This window comes from Brachycentrus maculatus, unplaced genomic scaffold (assembly GCF_059751285.1).
Source record: "Brachycentrus maculatus isolate JH-2025_06_01 unplaced genomic scaffold, ASM5975128v1 h1tg000115l, whole genome shotgun sequence".
NCBI classification, from domain to species: domain Eukaryota; kingdom Metazoa; phylum Arthropoda; class Insecta; order Trichoptera; family Brachycentridae; genus Brachycentrus; species Brachycentrus maculatus.
The window spans coordinates 2,619,541-2,638,246 of record NW_028280868.1 but is presented as its reverse complement, the minus strand read 5'-3'; the positions used below and the strand labels follow the sequence as shown (position 1 = coordinate 2,638,246).

Below are 18,706 nucleotides of genomic sequence, written 5' to 3'. Positions count from 1 at the left end.
GGCGATCATCGTTATATCTCATAATAATAAAACATTTTGTCTTTTTTTTCACCCATCCAATTGATTAGAATATTACGCTAATTGCCTTCCTTTAAAGACATCATAATGATTCCTAATAAAAACAACAATTGCATTTGATACTTGTAGATTGATTACAACCATAATGACGTCACATAACTCATCGTAATTATTCGCATTTATAGTATGCAATTAATATAAAACACATGTCTAATGAATTATTTATACATATTTCTTTTGTCTGACGTTAATATGCATATTATTTTGTCATATATGTATAGGTATATACATATTTATATACAAATTTATTAGTTAAATGTAGTTGGTAATCGAAACGGAGGAAAACTGAGGAATACTTGGCATAATCAAGAATTTTAAATACACATTCTTCTATAAGCAATGTTATCTTGATCGTTAAATACATGAAGAAAAGGTGATAGCGAACTGCGCTTCGGGCACCAGTCCAGGATATTATTAAATAAATATTAGACCTTCAGCACGGTAGCCAAACGCGCTGACCACTACACTACTGGAGCGGAGCATTGTCACAAATACCTACATAATAAATTTTATTTTTAGCAAGTAACACAGTAAATTATAACCCTTAATAGTAAGCCAACATTATGAGTGTTGTTAAATACTTAAAGTGGTCAGGTTAGGAGTCAAAATAATTGGCGGGTATGTATGTATGAGGAGATGCACGAATGTGGGAGAGGCGAATAATGTTTTCAAAGACAGAGTGGTGTTGCCTTCTATTATCTTTGTCTAACCCTGCGGGGAAGTCGCGTGATGGTTAGTTAGGTTTTAATTAATGTTTTACTTAGTAAATACTATAGATTTTATCACAAAGTGACTGCCGAGTCAGAAATATCATCAAGCATTTTCGGAGCCGTCTATAACAGTTATCGGATATCCTGTTTCCCTACTGCTTATCTTTTGATGATTATTTTAATAAATTTTAAATATCAAAGGTTATCTCGTTCAGCTGGGGACAAAATGTCAAGTATAATTTCCGTTCCGAAACTTCTTCAGGTTCCATGACCATTTACCGACCAAAATATTTGGTTAAATGATGTATTCATTTTAGTTAATCGTTGTTATGAAACGGATAATATTATAAAATAAAAATATAAGAAAAAATAATACTTTGAACCGTTTCGTCACAAAAACATTTGAACTCCACCCATAAAATTCACTTATTTAAATGATCTGTTCATTTTAGTTGATCTGTGTTTAGAAATGGAGGAAGCAACCCAGAAAATTCACTAATTAAAGTGATGTATTGATTTTAGTTGGTCCTCATTATAAAATAAGTAATACAATAAAAATATATGACAAAAAGAACACCTTGACTGAACTTTTAACCGTTTCGACACAATATCATTTGAACTCCACCCATAAAATTCACTTATTTAAATGATTTATTCATTCCTGCAGATATAAAAAATTGAAGACATGAAAACGCTAAAAAGTAAATTAAATTAATTATATACATGTTAATCTAAGACAGAAAAAGAAAAACACACAAAAAAATAATTATGATAAAAATAAATTATATTACCAACGAACATAAACAATAAATAAAAAGTGAAATTCCCTCTCGAAGCACAAGAGCTTAGTCTCTTTATTGGAGAGAACTGGCTTATTAATTTTAATATTGTAAAAGTAGAAATGTCTAGAAAATGAAATAAAATAATTAAAAGATAAAATTTACCATTTTAATAAATAAAAAGTTGATCTTTGTTATAAAATAAAGGAAGCTACCCAGAAAAAAGAGCACTCCGACTGAACTTTTAACCGTTCCGTCACAACAACATTTGAACTCCACCCATAAAATTCTCTAATTTAAATGATCTATTCATTTTAGTTGATCTTTGTTATGAAATGGAGGAAGCGGAGGATATTTATTGATGTGCAGCTTGGATGTTTTATTTGTGAGCAAGGAATCGTCGTGTGGGATTAGACACAAAGCTGGCAGCCACGATGCTCAGGAAGTTATTTCTGGCACTTCCGCGTTGGGCCGCCTGACCCGACTCACCTATACCACCAACACTAACTCGTGTCACAATACGTCCGGACCAACTAAAATACTTCGCACTTAATTTTCCTAGTCAAAACACCAACAAAACTAGGCACTTAAGCAAAGAGTGGTCATCAAAAAAATCGCTCATCGCAACGAGCATACCGATGAAACTATTTTTTTACTCGAGTACAGCATAACTTTGAAAAAGAGTTAAAACGCTGTTAAATCTTGTTTGAAATCGTGAATTGATATTCACGTCATTTATTTTATTAAATATTACATACTTAAATACGTCGAATCACTTAATCGTTCTAATTTCAATAAATATGCTACTATTACCATCACGCCGTTTCTCCGCGGGGAAAGGCAGAAAAGATAGAATGCTACACTCTTCTGTCCTGACATACACTCTTCACTTCCTTCACATACATACTATATCTAGTCATTCTCTCACTATCCATTAGCTCCACATGTTCATAAAACCCAGATCATATGTAGAAATAGATACGAGTCATCTCCAATGCCTGTCACATCAGGTGTACAGCAGGGATCTAGCTTTGGGACTCAATTATTCTTAATATACATATATTAACGACCTTAAATCTCCGTGTACATTCTTGTGTTGATATATCTTAAAATCAAAAAAACAGCTGACCATCGGCTTCTCCAGAAAGTAACTTGTGTAATCTGAGTGATGAGATATTATTTTTTGACATCTCATCAAAGATGAAGAAGAATATGGAAGTCTGGGCATTTACGAGGCTGACGACCGTTATAGGCTGGTTAAAGTGATCACTGTGAGTGATGAGAACATATCTGTTTCAAAATTACGCTTACAAGAAAATGATTTCATAAAAATATAATATCCTGTGTTATCAATTTATCGTGCGGTCTTTTTCTGTTCCCAAGTGATACATAGAACACCTTATCGAATTGACTATCCAGGAATTCCATCATATCTGTAGTTTTGCTTGGGGTACATTTTACCCCAAGTAGAAAAATATCATGGAATGATACTTATGTATATCATGTACTTTTCACAAGAGCAGAATGTTATAAATATGCGTATAAAAGTAAGTACTTGTAGGTTTACGTAATGCACATATCAAATTTAAAATCTATCGTAAGTGATGTTTATTTTCAATACCGATAAAACCTAGACGTTGGCCGTATCTTTGGCCGGGTGTAATATCCCAAACCAGTACGCAAACCAAAACAAAGAAAATACACTTCGACACACGCGAGTCCGCCCACTCCTCACTCCGCACTCCGCATACCCAGGCAGGAAAATCCCACAGAAACGACTGACCGGAAATGGCGATGACGCCCATCGTGAAACGAAAAAAACCGCGAAATGCCGGCTTCTTCCTGTGAGTGTCTTTGCGTCAGCCATCTGCAATTGGCTTCGGCGATTATCGCAACAAATATGGGTAAATTGATACCGAGAATAATTTACAAACAAATTTTCGTCGAAGTGTATCGCTATCATCTGATCACGAGTAATACGTTTTTTTGTGCAAGTATGTTTTATTTTTAAGAACCGATTTGTGTAATACAATGTGGTTTTTTTCACAAAAAATACAATGCTTATATTAATTTGATTATTCGTAAGTGTTTTTAAATCATTAATGTATCAAACAATATATAAATTTATTCCTGTGGATTGATTTTTTTATTAAATATTCTATATAACCATCGTACATTCTTTTCATTTAAACATATCTTAATGAATTTGATTTAAGAACTCAATCACAAACATCCTAAATTGCAGTTTATCAAAAACTGAAATTGTTAAATTCTAGATGTACCATTTATATATTTATTTTAATGATCTGTCTAAAAAAATAAAATGTAATAAATCGATGTTAAACTAAAAGGCAAAATATATTTACAAATAAAATATTTTTCTGTCAATACATATTAAGAGTGATTTTTTAAAATTAATGTTTCTTCCAAAGCTGATTTGAAGCGAATCAATAGAAACGAACCATACTCATGCCATTTTAGTCACTCAAACCCTTATAATTTCAATTATTTAAGTTCCTACCTGTGTAAGGTAAATACTTTACATAATACATCTAAAGATAGTTATTCGAAAATAATTAATTTAAGCAGGGATTCTTACACTTTGGTTCTTATACAGGTTTTACACGTTGAATTGGACGTTTCACAAATCAAATTGGACGTTCAACAAAAGAAATTGGATACTATAGTGTATTTTGTTTAAAGTTAGAATTTAAAAAGATATATTCATATTGGTAAGAACATATACGTACCATCAGTATGAATACCTGCCTATATATTTTATTATTAAAACTAGGAAGTGGGTTATTCATCAAAATGCGCGGCGCGCTGTCATAATCTGTGCGCGCGATGTGCACTGAAGATTTTCAATACAACTTTGAATCATGAGTACTACATTAAATATATATTTTTTAAATCTATATAACAATATAAAGTCCTATTTGAAGTAAAAACCCTGTATCACCGTTTACGTGGTGTTTTCTCTGTGATTTAATTTTACGTATTGAAAATATCTGCTATTATCATATTTATTGCGAGATTTAAAGATCAATCTTGGTCATAAACCAGTTTTTACTCGTTTTCTATCACTCAACAACTGATATAATATTATCTCCGCGACAGTAAATATTTCACCAGTGGACCTAGAAAATGTCCCGATGTTCGAAAAACTATTGAGACCTGAATTTCTAATGTCAAAGAAAAGTGAATCGCTCCCCCCCCTATCTATAATAATTGTCGGATTACTGAAATTACTGATCCTGAAAAGTTTCAAATCCCCCTCTTCTTGTCTTCCCCGTGAATTTGAAATTTTCAAATCGTGAAAACGTTACTAACTTAAACATAATGAAATTAATAAAATAATTTTATGTATGGAAATGAAGAATGGAGTTGGCAAATGAAGGATGAAAGTAGACTGAATGCAGGCGAAAAGCGATCTCTCAGACGAATGTGCGGCAAAATGATGTATGACTGATGGTGATATAATGAAAGAATGCAAGGCGGAGATGTGGCTGGATAGATGGCATTATCGATTAAATTAATAAGGTGCGTTGAGATGGTTTGGGTACGTGAATCGAATTTAAGAAATTAAGAAGTTGAATTTAAGAAATAATAGTAAAACAAATTGATGAGGCAAATGTGGTTGGTAATAAAAGCAGAGAAAGATCGAGGAAAACTTAGCATTATCAAGTGTTTTAAATACTTGGAAGTGGTCGGCGGGTATGTATGAGGAAATGCATTAATGCGGAAGTAGCGAAAATTATTTGCTAAGATTGGTGTGGCGTGGTTCTCTCTCTGTCTACCCCTACAGAAAGCTGCATGATGGTTAGTGATAATAATATTAAAACCCTTATCCGCACTTCAATGGTGCATAGGGCACTGTGTCAAATAAACGCAGTGTTATCTTGATCGTTTAAACATGAAGGAAAAGTGATCAGCCCTCCGCTTCAGGTACCAGTTCATGGTAATATTGATAGTTAGTTTTTTTTTAAACTTGATATTATTGGAAAAACGTCCCTAGAAATTGAGTGTACGAATTTATCTAGTGTTAGAAGGTATGTATCTATGAAGGGCAAAGGAAACATTGATAACATTTTTTTTAATAATAACAATTTTTGAAAATTTTAAAATCGATTGAAATTTACCTCATTATCGAGAATCTTATCATACTTTCGAATTAATATTTTAATATCAATTCTGTCTAGTTATCCATCCGTATTGACAATTTTTATCACTCCCTGAAGGACTACGTGCAGATTCAAAGAAATTGATAAGCTGATTACTGATGTAATTAATATTAATGTAGCAATGGATCATTTTTATATTTATTTTCAAGAAGCTGCATCTGGCCACGCGTTGCAGTGGCTCACTCTGGTTAAATGGAAAAGAAATAAAAATAAAAGAAAAAAAATGCTGAAGTCGAATATTTTTAATTTGCTCAGTATCTAGTGAAAATATAAAAAAATCTATGGAACAATGCACTCGAAAACATTGAAAATGATGAGTGACATTTGTCAAGAAGCTCGGTGTCCGCCCTGAGCAAGGGTAAGTATTACGTGAATAGTGGTTATGTTCAACAGATGGCGCTGCCATTGAATTAAGAAAAGAAAAAGAAAGAAAAAAATATAATACAAACTAAAAAACAAAAAAAACAGTAAACATGTTTTTTACCAGTGAATACCGTTGAATATATTAAGAAGGATGAATTAATTTAGAAGATTTAGATTCTAAACAACCGAACATATATATTTTTATTAATTTAGATAACATGAAATGGATACATTAATTTTAGAGTAGAGATATGTGGGGGCTAAGACATTTGACAGTAATACTTCATTCTTTTATTTTCAAATAAAATAACATTTCATAAAACCTTTCATTTTCTTCATCTTCCCAAAATATACAGTCCGTATATTGTGAATTTAATCCATTAAATGGCCAGATCCATGCAGAATCTAGAATTACTTTGCAGTTGAAATGAAATCATAATAGTTGAAATTAAGCTGAATTCATCGATTCTAAAAATATGCTGATTTGTTTATTAAAATGTATAAATAAGAAAACATTGCCATTTAAATTTATTTTTGCAAATATCAACTTTAAAAGGGTGGAGAGATAGCTTGCAGTCAACATACCAAGAGCGACAGGCGGCGGCAAAGACCTATCCTGAGGTTCTATAAAAAGAAGAAGAACTTACAACATTTTGAGTGTGTCCAAATACTTGTTCACAAAATCTGGATTATCTCCAATTATATTTTCATATTGCAAATTACATCAAAAAGCTTCTTTTCATCTCACTAATAGATGTCTCTATTGAAGTTCTAATGATTCAAGAACAACGTTTCGAAATTGGTTCATATATATCACTCACTCCTTTCAACAACGTCATATATCAAAAATCGTCAATTTTCAGTTATGCATGTTTTTAAAATGCCCTGAAAATGTACCCACCAAAAGCGGTATATTTTTAACTTAATATTTACTCGCTACAGGGCAGAAAATGTGGTTTTTGCATTTTGAAGATCAGGTATTGTTTAATTTTTATTTTACAAATACTAAATATTTTTCAAATGGAGAAAAAACATTCAGTTTTTACTTTTAAATAAATCTGTTGCACGGTAAAAAGTTCAATAAGTGGCTTGTTATTTATTTTTAATACATTTTATTATTCTCTTCAACTTTAAAAACGACCTCCTGAAAAATCAAGTTTTTTTATATATGACGCTGTTGAAAGGAGTGAGCGATATATAAAACTTCCAAGAATTTGAGTAGTGTGACTTATTGACAAATAATGGGTATAATTGGTGAATGTTACCCAGACTTCCATATTCTTCTTCATCTCTGATGATATATTTAAAAAAAAAGAATTTTGTTTTTAAATGGAGGAATACGAGAAGCACGATTGTATATCCCAATTACCTAAACGTAATTTTGGAGGCGAGGCATTTTTTATACATGTAAATACATTTATCAGTTGACATCGATGATAATAATAATCATCAAAACAATGAATTTTGTACCCATAGACTTTAGTACTATTATAATTATTTTAATTAAAATTTAAAGATTTGCTTCCGATTACTGATTTCGTAGTGTTTTTATTGCATTGACGTAAATAAGTATTTTGCACGTGAATTGAATTAGATAATTTTATCACGAAACCAATCACGATATCAGTTTGACAGATGAATGTGATAAATTTATAAATGTTTATTGGTTTACGTATCGATTGGCCAATTGCAAGAATTACACGTCTTCCAAACCATATTTTTAAGTTTAAATATTCAAAGTATTGTTACAAATGTTTTATTCAAAAATACTTATCTTTGTTACATTGTTTTAATTGTCGAACGTGCAATATTTCATATCATTGAGTTGAAATAAAAAACATTCAATACTAAAAAATATATAAAAAAAATAAGGGTTGAACATTAAACGGTTTTTAAAATAGAGCGAAAAAAAATTCTTTCAACCATTATCCGCACCCAATGGTGCATAGGGCACTGCATCGTAGCGACGCAGTGTTGACTTGATCTTTAATTGCATGAAGGAAAGGTGATCAGCCCTTCGCATCAGGTACCAATCCAGGGTAATATTGAATAAATATTAGAGTGACAAAATCTCCCATGTTTATTTGACCCCCCCTGGGAATCGAGCCCGGGACCTCCTACCGTAGTAGCCGAGCGTGCTGACCATTACACTACGGAGGCGGCCACATAAAATAATGTACATACACTAAACAAGAGTACCTGCTTGACAAATAATTTATATTATTCGCAATGAGTAAGTTCCAACGACGCGCGGCAGTATAACGAATTCCTGGCCAGTGATATGTGACATAGGTGTGTGGTAAATATATTTACAAATGCAATAATTAGAGGCTGGGATCTGGCTCTCGGTCCGCAAGCCGAGCGCGCGAATACAAATGAGAAATGTCACCCGACCAGGAGGAAGGAAGCGCGCGAGATTCCTGAAGTCTGTAAAAATGGCGGGCGGAGCGAATCGGGCGGGAAAAATGCCCGCGAACGGGCAAGGCGCCAGCTCGCGCGTACGGTGAAAAATACGCAACATTCACCGTTATAACCTGCCTATAAGTAAGCATCTAGCCAAACTATGTACACAGCTTTTGGCGAAAAAAAAATAGCGATATCAACGTGTATCAACACTTATTCAAACAATATTCTTTCCAACATTTTGAGTGTGTCCAAATACTTGTTCACAAAACTGGATTATCTCCAATTATAGGAGTTATTTTTCAAATATTTTTTTAACATCTCATCAAAGATGAAGAAGAATATTAAAGTCTGGGCGTTTACGGGGCTGACGACCGTCATAGGCTGGTTTAAATGATCACTTTACACACGTGTAACATTCACATAAAAACAACTATTTCTTAAGATCTATTGTAGAAATAGTGGTATTTACTGAGTAAACCTCAGATTAAAAATGGATAGATTTTACCACAAAGTGGCTGCCGAAACAATTAATGAAAATATTCTTTCCTTTTTAGATCGTTTTCTAAGTTTTCATATGTATGTATGTATATATTGTATATATATATATATATATATATATATATATATATATATATATATATATATATATATATATATATATATATATATATATATATATATATATATATATATATATATATATATATATATATATATATATATATATATATATATATATACGTGTGTATATTTATTTCAACTTAAATGAAGAAGAATATGGAAGTCTGGTTTTTTTAGGGCTTAGTGACTTATGGTGAGATGATGAAATTTTAACATTTTCGGTAATCGACGTTTGAATGCAAAAAAAATATTTCCAAATGATAGCATATTTATTAGTAAAGCATACGGTTAAAACAGCATATTTTGATTTTTTCAAAAACACATAATTATGATTCGCAATAATTTTATCCATTCGCAAGTCGCCTACTGAAAATATTAATATTTCATTATCTCACTTGAGTTTGTAAGCCAAAAAATAACCAGACATCCATATTCTTCTTCATCATCTCTGTTGATATGATAATTTTATCGTGAGTTATGCATACGTATAACATAAATAAATATGTACGTGTTACATATAAATAGCTCGCTATCGCAAAGAAAGGCATCAATTCGGTGTTATGATATAACCAGAGCAGAACAAAGACGTGAATCACGATTAATCATCCATATATGGGTTCATGCGATGAACACTGCACAGTCTGAACACTAATCACATTAGCGCGGTGACTGGCGACCGCAGTTGAGTCTCCAGGATACTTCATCACTTCCTGTTTGTGATAAACTCACTACTGTTACCATACCGGAACTTTGATATGTTTATTTACCAATGTACATTACTCCATCACTGTGCTAGCGATGGTTTAGTCACTGGCGACATTCGGTTTCCTTTGTCGACTGCAAATATGGACTCATTTATAGATCCTTATGATACATTAATATATTCGTGTTTTAATAGGCAAATTTATACTTTTAACAAATCTAAAGGTACAGAATACACATTCTACTAATAGAGCATGCTCTCTGTGAGTATTATTTTTTTCCAAAATGATTCAAACAATTTTACCAGGGCAGGACATATTGCAAGACAGGACCCCACAAGATGGACCCTAAAAATTTTAAGATGGAGACCTTTGAAGAACAAAAGAGACGTCGGAAGACTCCAAAAGAGATGGTCCGATGACATAGACGCTGTGGGGGGTAGAAACTGGCTGCAAGCAGCAACCAAACGATGGAAATGATAACGTAGACGAAGATACGGAAGAGGCCTATATCCAGCAGTGAAGGGCAGAGGGCTTATAAAGAAGAAGTATTTTATTGACATTATTTCTGGGCGTGTCCAAGGATTCGGATCAAGTATTGTGAAACAGGATTTGGACACATTCAAAAATGTTGTGAAGACACACTTATAAGTTATTTGTATTCATCATCCAAGGTAATAAAATAATGATGTCATGCTAATGGGTCGTCAGCCCCGTAAATGCCCAGACTTCCGTATTCTTCTTCATCTTTGATGAGATGTCAAAAAATAGTATGAAAATAACTCCTGTAATTGGAGATAATCCAGATTTTGTGAACAAGTATTTGGACACAATCAAAATGTTGTAAAGTCATCCTAATATCAAGTAAGAAAGGTGGTCTGAATATGAAAATATTTAACAGAAATATAAATTAACTTTCCCAGACAAATTCGCCGGCTTATATATATTATTTTTATTTAGATTTTATTTATTTTATTTTGTTCAAGAATTATATTGCTTGTACATAAAATAATAATAATAAAACCCTTATCCGCACACTAATGGTGCATAGGGCACTGCGTCATATAAACGCAGTGTTATCTTGATCGTTTACACATGAAGGAAAGGTGATCAGCCCTCCGCTTCAGGTACCAGTCCAGGGTAATATTGAATAAATATGATAGTGAAAAAATCACTTATATTTATTTTACCCCCCTTGGGAATCGAAATAAATAAAATAATAAAAATAAAATTGTTAGATTGACAATGATAAAAGCCAATTACATAATTCAACATTTATGTTATGAATTACTTAGTAAATACTATTATTTCTTAAAATCTTTTGTGATAAGTGTTTCAATGCATTCCTCATCATTTCAAAGACCGAAATGCACCGGAATGCATCAAAACACGTGTCACAATAGATTTTAAGAAGCAGTAGTATTTACTAAGTTAACTTAAATTAAAAATGGATATATTTTACCACAGAGTGATTAATTAAATAATGTAGTTCTATATTTTTGTTCATCTGTTTGAAGTATCAATAAAAAATCATGCAAATAAAAATATTGTTTATCGATGTTTCTAAACTATTTAACAACAATTTAAATTAAATAACTTTGCGGTTACATTAGTTAAACGTTTTCTGGAATTGAAGATCCCTTTCATAAATAAAAACAATAAACTTGATAATATTAAGTAAAGAATCTATGTTTTTTGGTATCGAAACAATGTCTGATTTATAATCATCGACCACTAAATATCGTGGAACCCTATACTTAAAATATTAAACATGATTATTAAAAAACATATACATATAATGAATTACTGTGTTATTTTATCTATTTCATATTATGACATCAGTGAGTGTGTTGTTTTTTAAAGAATTGAACTTCTTAGAAAATGAAACATTGAACGGATGGAGGTTCACCGCAACACACGAGTATAAAATTAAAATGCTAAAGTTCGTTTTGAATCACAATGCATAGTAAAAATCCTATACAATTACTCATATGGTCAGTATAGATGACATTTATATCCAGTAATTATACAATAAGTTCTTCTTCTTCTTCTTCTGCTTTGTGTAGGTCTTGTAGCCTGTTTTTAAGAGGGATTAGCCTCTTGTGATGTTGATTCCCAGCTGTCAAATCATCTCTTTGGTGGTCTGCCCGGGAGTCGTCTACCTTGGGGTTAGAGTTGGGGGGAGTCTGGATGTTTCCATTCTCCTCACATGCGCATACCCTTATTTTCTTCATTGTCTTCCCCATCTAACGACTTTTTTTTCTTATCCTGGTGTTCCTTATTCTATCTCATAGACTCTTGCTAGATATGCTTAGAGTCTTCATTTCTGACATTAGTGCATTTTTTGTTACTGCACTGTGCGCTCTGCATTCGATCCCATGTCATGATAAGTCATATAATGTCAATTATTGGTTTACTAGCAGTACACAGCTACGCGTTGCTGTGGCCCAGTCTGACTAGATAAAAAGGAAAGAAAATAGAAAGCACTCATCCCTAATATGTACAATTTCACAATGCTTGTGAAGCAATGGAAGTATTAAAAATCTACAAGAATCCAATCGAAAACATTGGAAATATATAATGACAGCATCTGTCAACAAGCACGCTGTCCGCTATAAACGATGTTTGCTACTTGCGTGTGTTTCTGTAATTTTCAACAGATGGCGCTGCCATTGAGGTAAAAATGTTTTAGAAAAACATGATTTTATCTGTCCCACTTCAGTGTTTATTTTATGACCTTTCTGACCACTTTCAAGTATTTGAAACACTTCCTTATGACAAGTTTCTTTTTCTTTCTCAATTATCAGAAAATATTTTCCCTGGTACCAGCTTTTTAAGACTTAACTTATTTTCCGTGGAAATGTTTTGCAGTAGATATTTACATCAGATAATAATCGTGCACATTCGCATTTCATTACTAAGCCTACACGCGTAAATATGAGGAGACTATAAACTTGGGAAGATATAACAAATAAACAGCGTTTAACTACCATTCCTTATCGGTCACGGAGATGATAAGCTACACAAATAATAACACTGGCACTTGTCACTTCCATTTTTGACACAGGAAGGAAAATCTGCTAACAATATGATAAACTCTGTGTCATGACATTTATTATAAAATTTCACCAACTCTCTTTATTTACACATATTATTCTTGCATTTGCACATACTATATACGTATATGCACATATCGCTCGCTCCTTTCAAGAACGTCATAAATCAAAAAACTTGTTTTTTCAGGAGAACGTTTTTAAAGTTTAAAAATATAACACAATGTATTAAAAATAAATATCAAGCCACTTATTAAACTTTTTACTGTGCAACAAATCTTTTTAGTTAAAACCTGAAGGTTTTTTCTCCATTTGAAAAATATTTACCATATTTAAAAAAAATAATTAAACAATACCCTTTCTTCACAATGAAAAACAACACTTTCTGCCCTGTAGCGGGTAAATATTAAGTTAAAAATATGCCTCTTCTGCTGGGATATAGTACATTTTCTGGGCATTCCGAAAACATGCGTAACTGAAAATTGACGATTTTTGATTTTTGACGTTCTTGAAAGGAGTGAGCGATATACACATCACAAAAAACGTATCCGAGTGTAATTTTTCAGAATATGTTGCCTATGGTTAAAATAATCATTGAATTATTTATATTGATAAATATAAAACAAAAGAATATGTTATTCAGGGCATTTACATGGCGTACGACCTTTCATATGCTGGTTTGAGTGATCATTTTAAACCCAACCAGACGGCCATTCATCCATCGATGGTGCCGAAGATGTAGCATAAACAAGATGGCGTCAATTGAAGCAGTACTCTAAATTCCGATATTTAAGTAGTGTGGTAGTCGATCACATCTAATATGGATAATGTTACATTTTATAAAGTGATCACTTAAACCAGCCAAAGCCGTAAGCCCTGTACTTATTTCCTGGACTTCTATATTCTTCTTCATCTATGTTGAGATATCAATATAGTAACTCATCAGTGGAGACAAACCTAGTGAACAAAGATTTGGACACACTCAAAATATTGTGAAGTAAAAATGACCATAAATTACATACATATTAATTTTTATAATTTTAATCATGGTCAAAATTTTCTGAGAAATAACACATGCATACATTTTTTTAAAATTCTGTACGTGTTATAAAGAAAAATTCATCAAAAATCAGATTGCAATTATCAATAGGTATGTATGTGTTATGATGAAATATTACAAACAAAACGTATTTACAAAATACATTTTCTTCCAATTTTCGTGACTTTATCACGATTCCGTGCTTTGATACCTACTATTAAAAATTTATTAATCATTCAACTTTTATCGTTGCGAAATATCACGCAATCCTAATATCTAGTTTAAATATAAAAAATTATTTTCAAATACATGTCGCAATCAAATTAATTGCAAATATAATATATTTAAAATAATTATTGACTAACTTGTACACCTCTAATTTAGCGTATGTAATATCTCAAGGGCGCTTTAACTTATCTTTACAGGCGAATATTGTGCAGATAAGGTGGCTAATGCCTTGAGTCTGCGTTACAAATAATCGAAAAAACAGCAAATGGGAAAATTATGTATATTTTTTTCCAATACCAAGGGTTGCCGGTATAATCGCTTCATTAGTAAAATCATATCCCGACAATTTGCGCGCTACTAATATCTAGAATTCTAAAGACGTAATGACCAACCGGCGGCCTGCGAATAATTTTAGTAGCGATTTTTATGTCTATTCAGCAAAATTTCTCAAAACCATGTTAAACCATAGATTAGTAATAATAATAATAATTTTGGATAATTAACTGTGAAGTTTTCAAAAAAAAATACCTCAAGGGCGCTTCCACAGACGTGGATATGACATGGAAATGATATTATTTACAATTCCTAATATGTTAATTTAAATATTTCTCTTTCATCATACATATGATTACAAATTATAAATTACAATATGCCCTCACTGATTTTTTCTTGTACCGAGGGCACATTTAACTATACTTATGTATCGTATAAAATTATTTTATACTTATTATTACTATTAAAATTATTTATAATGCAATCAGGTTATACAACTTTATTGCATAATAATTATGTTCTTTAGACCAAAAGAGGTATGTATTAGGTTTTGTTTGATGTGATTCAGTGTTTTGAATCTTGTAGATCAATATACGTTATCAAAGAGGGCGTTAATTAGATTTTTTGCCTTCACAGCTATTCTCATAATTAATTTATATTCATCATCATTATACTTCAATATAATTAAAGTATAATGATGTTGAATGTTCAAAATAGCATATAAAGTGGATCTTATTTTTGTTTCAAGTTTACTCGTCAAATAAATAAAACATATTTGCTCGGATATCATTTTTATTTATTGGTAAAATGTGTATGCGAAGGGATGAATTACCCAAACAAATATATTTGATACATCGGATTAAAATTAATATTCAATTTTTAAATAAATAAAAATTGAAAACCCTTAGAGTGGGTCTTATTCATAAGCCATAGCCCTGAATACTTTTGGACTATTTAGATGATTTAATTTTAAGTTAAGCCCACATCAAAAAGGTTTCTCATCACTGTTCCGTTCGCTCAGAAAAAAAGGCGGTAAGCTTTTACGTGATCGTTAAGGGCATAAAGTTTACATACCATTTCCGTGGCCTATTAATGTGTTACCGAACACATTGGAGATAATTACGTCACCATCCTCTTATAATTCGAGCGGAAACATTTTACTTTTACTAATAGGTACATTCCTCCCTAATAAAACAAATGTGTTCGCAGATCGTCGCTCGAACAACATATCCGAACACTTAAAAATTGGTTAATATTTGCTCCAAATATATCCATTTTCGGTCTCTTGGGTTGACGTTCGGATAATCTACTTGAAGCAGTGGAAATATGGCATTTTTTGTCAAATATTTTTAAAACATTTGATTTTCGCCGCTTTTGGTACTCGCAAGTTCCGGAGGGATATAGTCAAGTAGATATTTCGTTAGTATGGATGACACGAAAAAATCGCTTATTTTTTTTATTAATTATATAAAATTAAGAAATGTGTGATGAAATGGGTTGGACGTATGGACGAATGAGTGAGAAAGAACAGTAAAACAAATATTAGGCGAATCTAATTGGAAAAAGGAGCAGAGGAAGACGGAATAAAACTTGGCATAATCAGGTATGTCAAATACTTGAATGCTGCCGGGTTAGGAGTTGGAAATAATCGATGGGTGTGTATGAGGAGATGCATGAATGTGGATGAAGCGAAGAATGTTTGGAAAGACAGAGTGGTATGGCTTATATTCTCTCTGCCTATCCCTTTGGGGAACGGCGTGATGGTTGGTTAGTTAGTTGGTTCTTATATATATCCTTATTTTGCCAACTCCACGCATCCCTTCCATACATTAGGGTTCATACCTAAATTCCGTTGTTCATTGTTCCATAGTCTAAATTTCGCTGTTAGACTTTTGTTGACTACATCTGATTTCTGTACTCAAAGTATATATTTTTATTATTAAGTTATACCTGTCTCGTTTCTTTTTACATTTTTGTATTTGTTTAAATAAACTAATATAAAATACAAAATTTAATGGTCACGCACGTTTACGTATCTTTGTATGATTATTTTGGGTTTCGATATTTACTTTAAATCCTATTACAAATAAAAATAAACGTGTCTTAACGGTTCTTAATCGAACAATGGATATAGTTATGTTTTTTCCTTCTCCAATTTATTGAAATGTAAATGTTATTATTTACATTTTTTATTTCAATTTTACTTCGTAAATACAACTACATATATCTATTGCGACAAGTGTTTCGATGTTTTCCACATCATTTTCAATGTAGAACACTATATCTTTGTAAACATTATTGGCCTCTTCCACATGCGTCTTCTCATACATACCCGCCGATTAATCGACTCCTGACCCGGCCGCTTTAAGTATTTGACATACCTGATCATGCCAAGTTTTCTTCGGTCTTTTTATGCTCCTTATGCCAACTACATCTGCCTCATTACTTTGATTTACAGTTCTCTCCACACTCATTCGTTCCACATGTCCAAACCATCTGAAAACACCTTTCAAGTAAGTATTCAAAATGCTTGATCATGCCAAGTTTTCTCATGTCTTCATTTGGCCCTATTTTCAACTACCAGGAAGTAATTTTAATAATAATAATAATTTTGGATAATTTATATAGCGCCATTTTCGAATAATACTACCTCAAGGGCGCTTACACAGACGTGAATTAGGGTTGAATTCAGTACAAAGATTTGAATAAATGTACTGAACATATTGTTGTGATAATAATATTATAAACCGCACGTCTCATACACACTGTGGAAGTTTAAAAAAAACTAAACAAATAATGTTAAAAATAGCTGACATTTTCGTGCGTATTTCAAGTACCGTGTGTTTGAAAGGCAACGATCCAGTCGAGATGAGTAAGGAGGAACACTTGACGACACCAGATGACTTGAAAGCAAAACACTATGACGAAAAAAGGAACACATATATTTGAACAGAAACTGAAAACAGATGTCCCGGCCCCTCCGAGCGACAAAGGAACGTGATAAAACCTCATCTCGCAACTACACAATAATTCCGACATCTGAGCAGAACATGTAGTAAAGGGTTTGATCATACGTAAGACACTCATTTTTCAAAGCTCCTAAACTGTTAATTCATTCAACAAATACTATATGATATACATTAATTATAGAAATTTCTTTCGATTTAAAATATTGCTTAAATTATATATGTATTTAAAAAACAGATCTAAGTACCTTCTTCTTCTAAATTTATAAGTCATATAGTACATATTTGATAACTTATTTCATTTTCATCTTTGATTTTTTTTGTTTTCTGTTAAAATCAAATATTTGAAGTTTGTATTAGCACTTTTAATCCATTTTTATTTCTGATATCCATTGTATTATTGTCACTGCCCTTTATTTTAACCTAAAACAAAATGTACACCAACACACATGCCATGCCTTTGTGGGATCTTTTTTGGTATTCATTTTATTTTGTACTTGTAATTATAATATATTATGAAATACAAAAGAATTAAATAATTATAATAAAAAAAATACGTAGACTCCACTAAAACCGCTGATTTCATACGTAAAACGGTCTTGTAGTTTCGTTTCCAGCGCATGTAGTAACACATCTGACCTCTTTAGAGCTGAGAGGAAGAACAGCAGAACAAAGCCAGACCTTTAGTGCAACCACATTTATAATGAAATTATTAACACTTGAAGTGTATTATCGAATCTGTAATGCATTGAGAAGGATACTTACCAAATGTTATTTACGAATACCTTTGAGACTGAACGCGGAATAATCTAAATTAACCCTCTGAAATGTAAAAGAAAATGCTTAGAACTTATACTCCAAGTTAATTGATGTATCAGAAAATTACTTTATTTTCACAATTTACATAACTTTAGACCGATAATAGCAACTGAACTACCTTGTTTTTTGAGAAATCTGAATATCAGAAAGGGACATAAAATTGGAGAGAGATATTGAAGTACAGTATTTATTATAATAGAATTTATATATATCGTAGTCGTACAGGAGAAAGTGAGCAACTAACAAAACGTAAAATGTTCAGGAGGGCCATTTAAGTCACTTTTGCTTGTCAAGAAAATAAATATCAATGCAGTTAGTCATTTTTAATAAGTCAATATATAATACTTACAAGTTTAAAATCCTTTGGGATTTTTTTCAGGCCAAGATTAAGCTAGTAAGATATCAAACAGTCAATGATCACGTTTTTGTAAAAAATACACTTGGTCACTTTCTCCTGTATGACTATATATATATATATATATAAAG

At 31.9% G+C, this 18,706-nt stretch overlaps 1 protein-coding gene across 3 annotated transcripts in view; it reads right to left on the bottom strand.

The window, feature by feature from the left end:
* LOC148309959 (uncharacterized) overlaps positions 1 to 18,706 on the bottom strand; it is a 69,815-nt gene that overhangs the window by 25,658 nt on the left and 25,451 nt on the right. The window contains exon 1 of one of the 3 annotated variants that reach the window (XM_088259289.1): positions 1,733 to 1,820. The exons of the other annotated variants lie outside the window; for them this stretch is intronic. The gene's annotated coding sequence lies outside the window, so the exon portion shown is untranslated. Of the gene's footprint in view, positions 1 to 1,732; positions 1,821 to 18,706 lie in introns of those variants that run through there. 3 annotated transcript variants of the gene reach the window in all.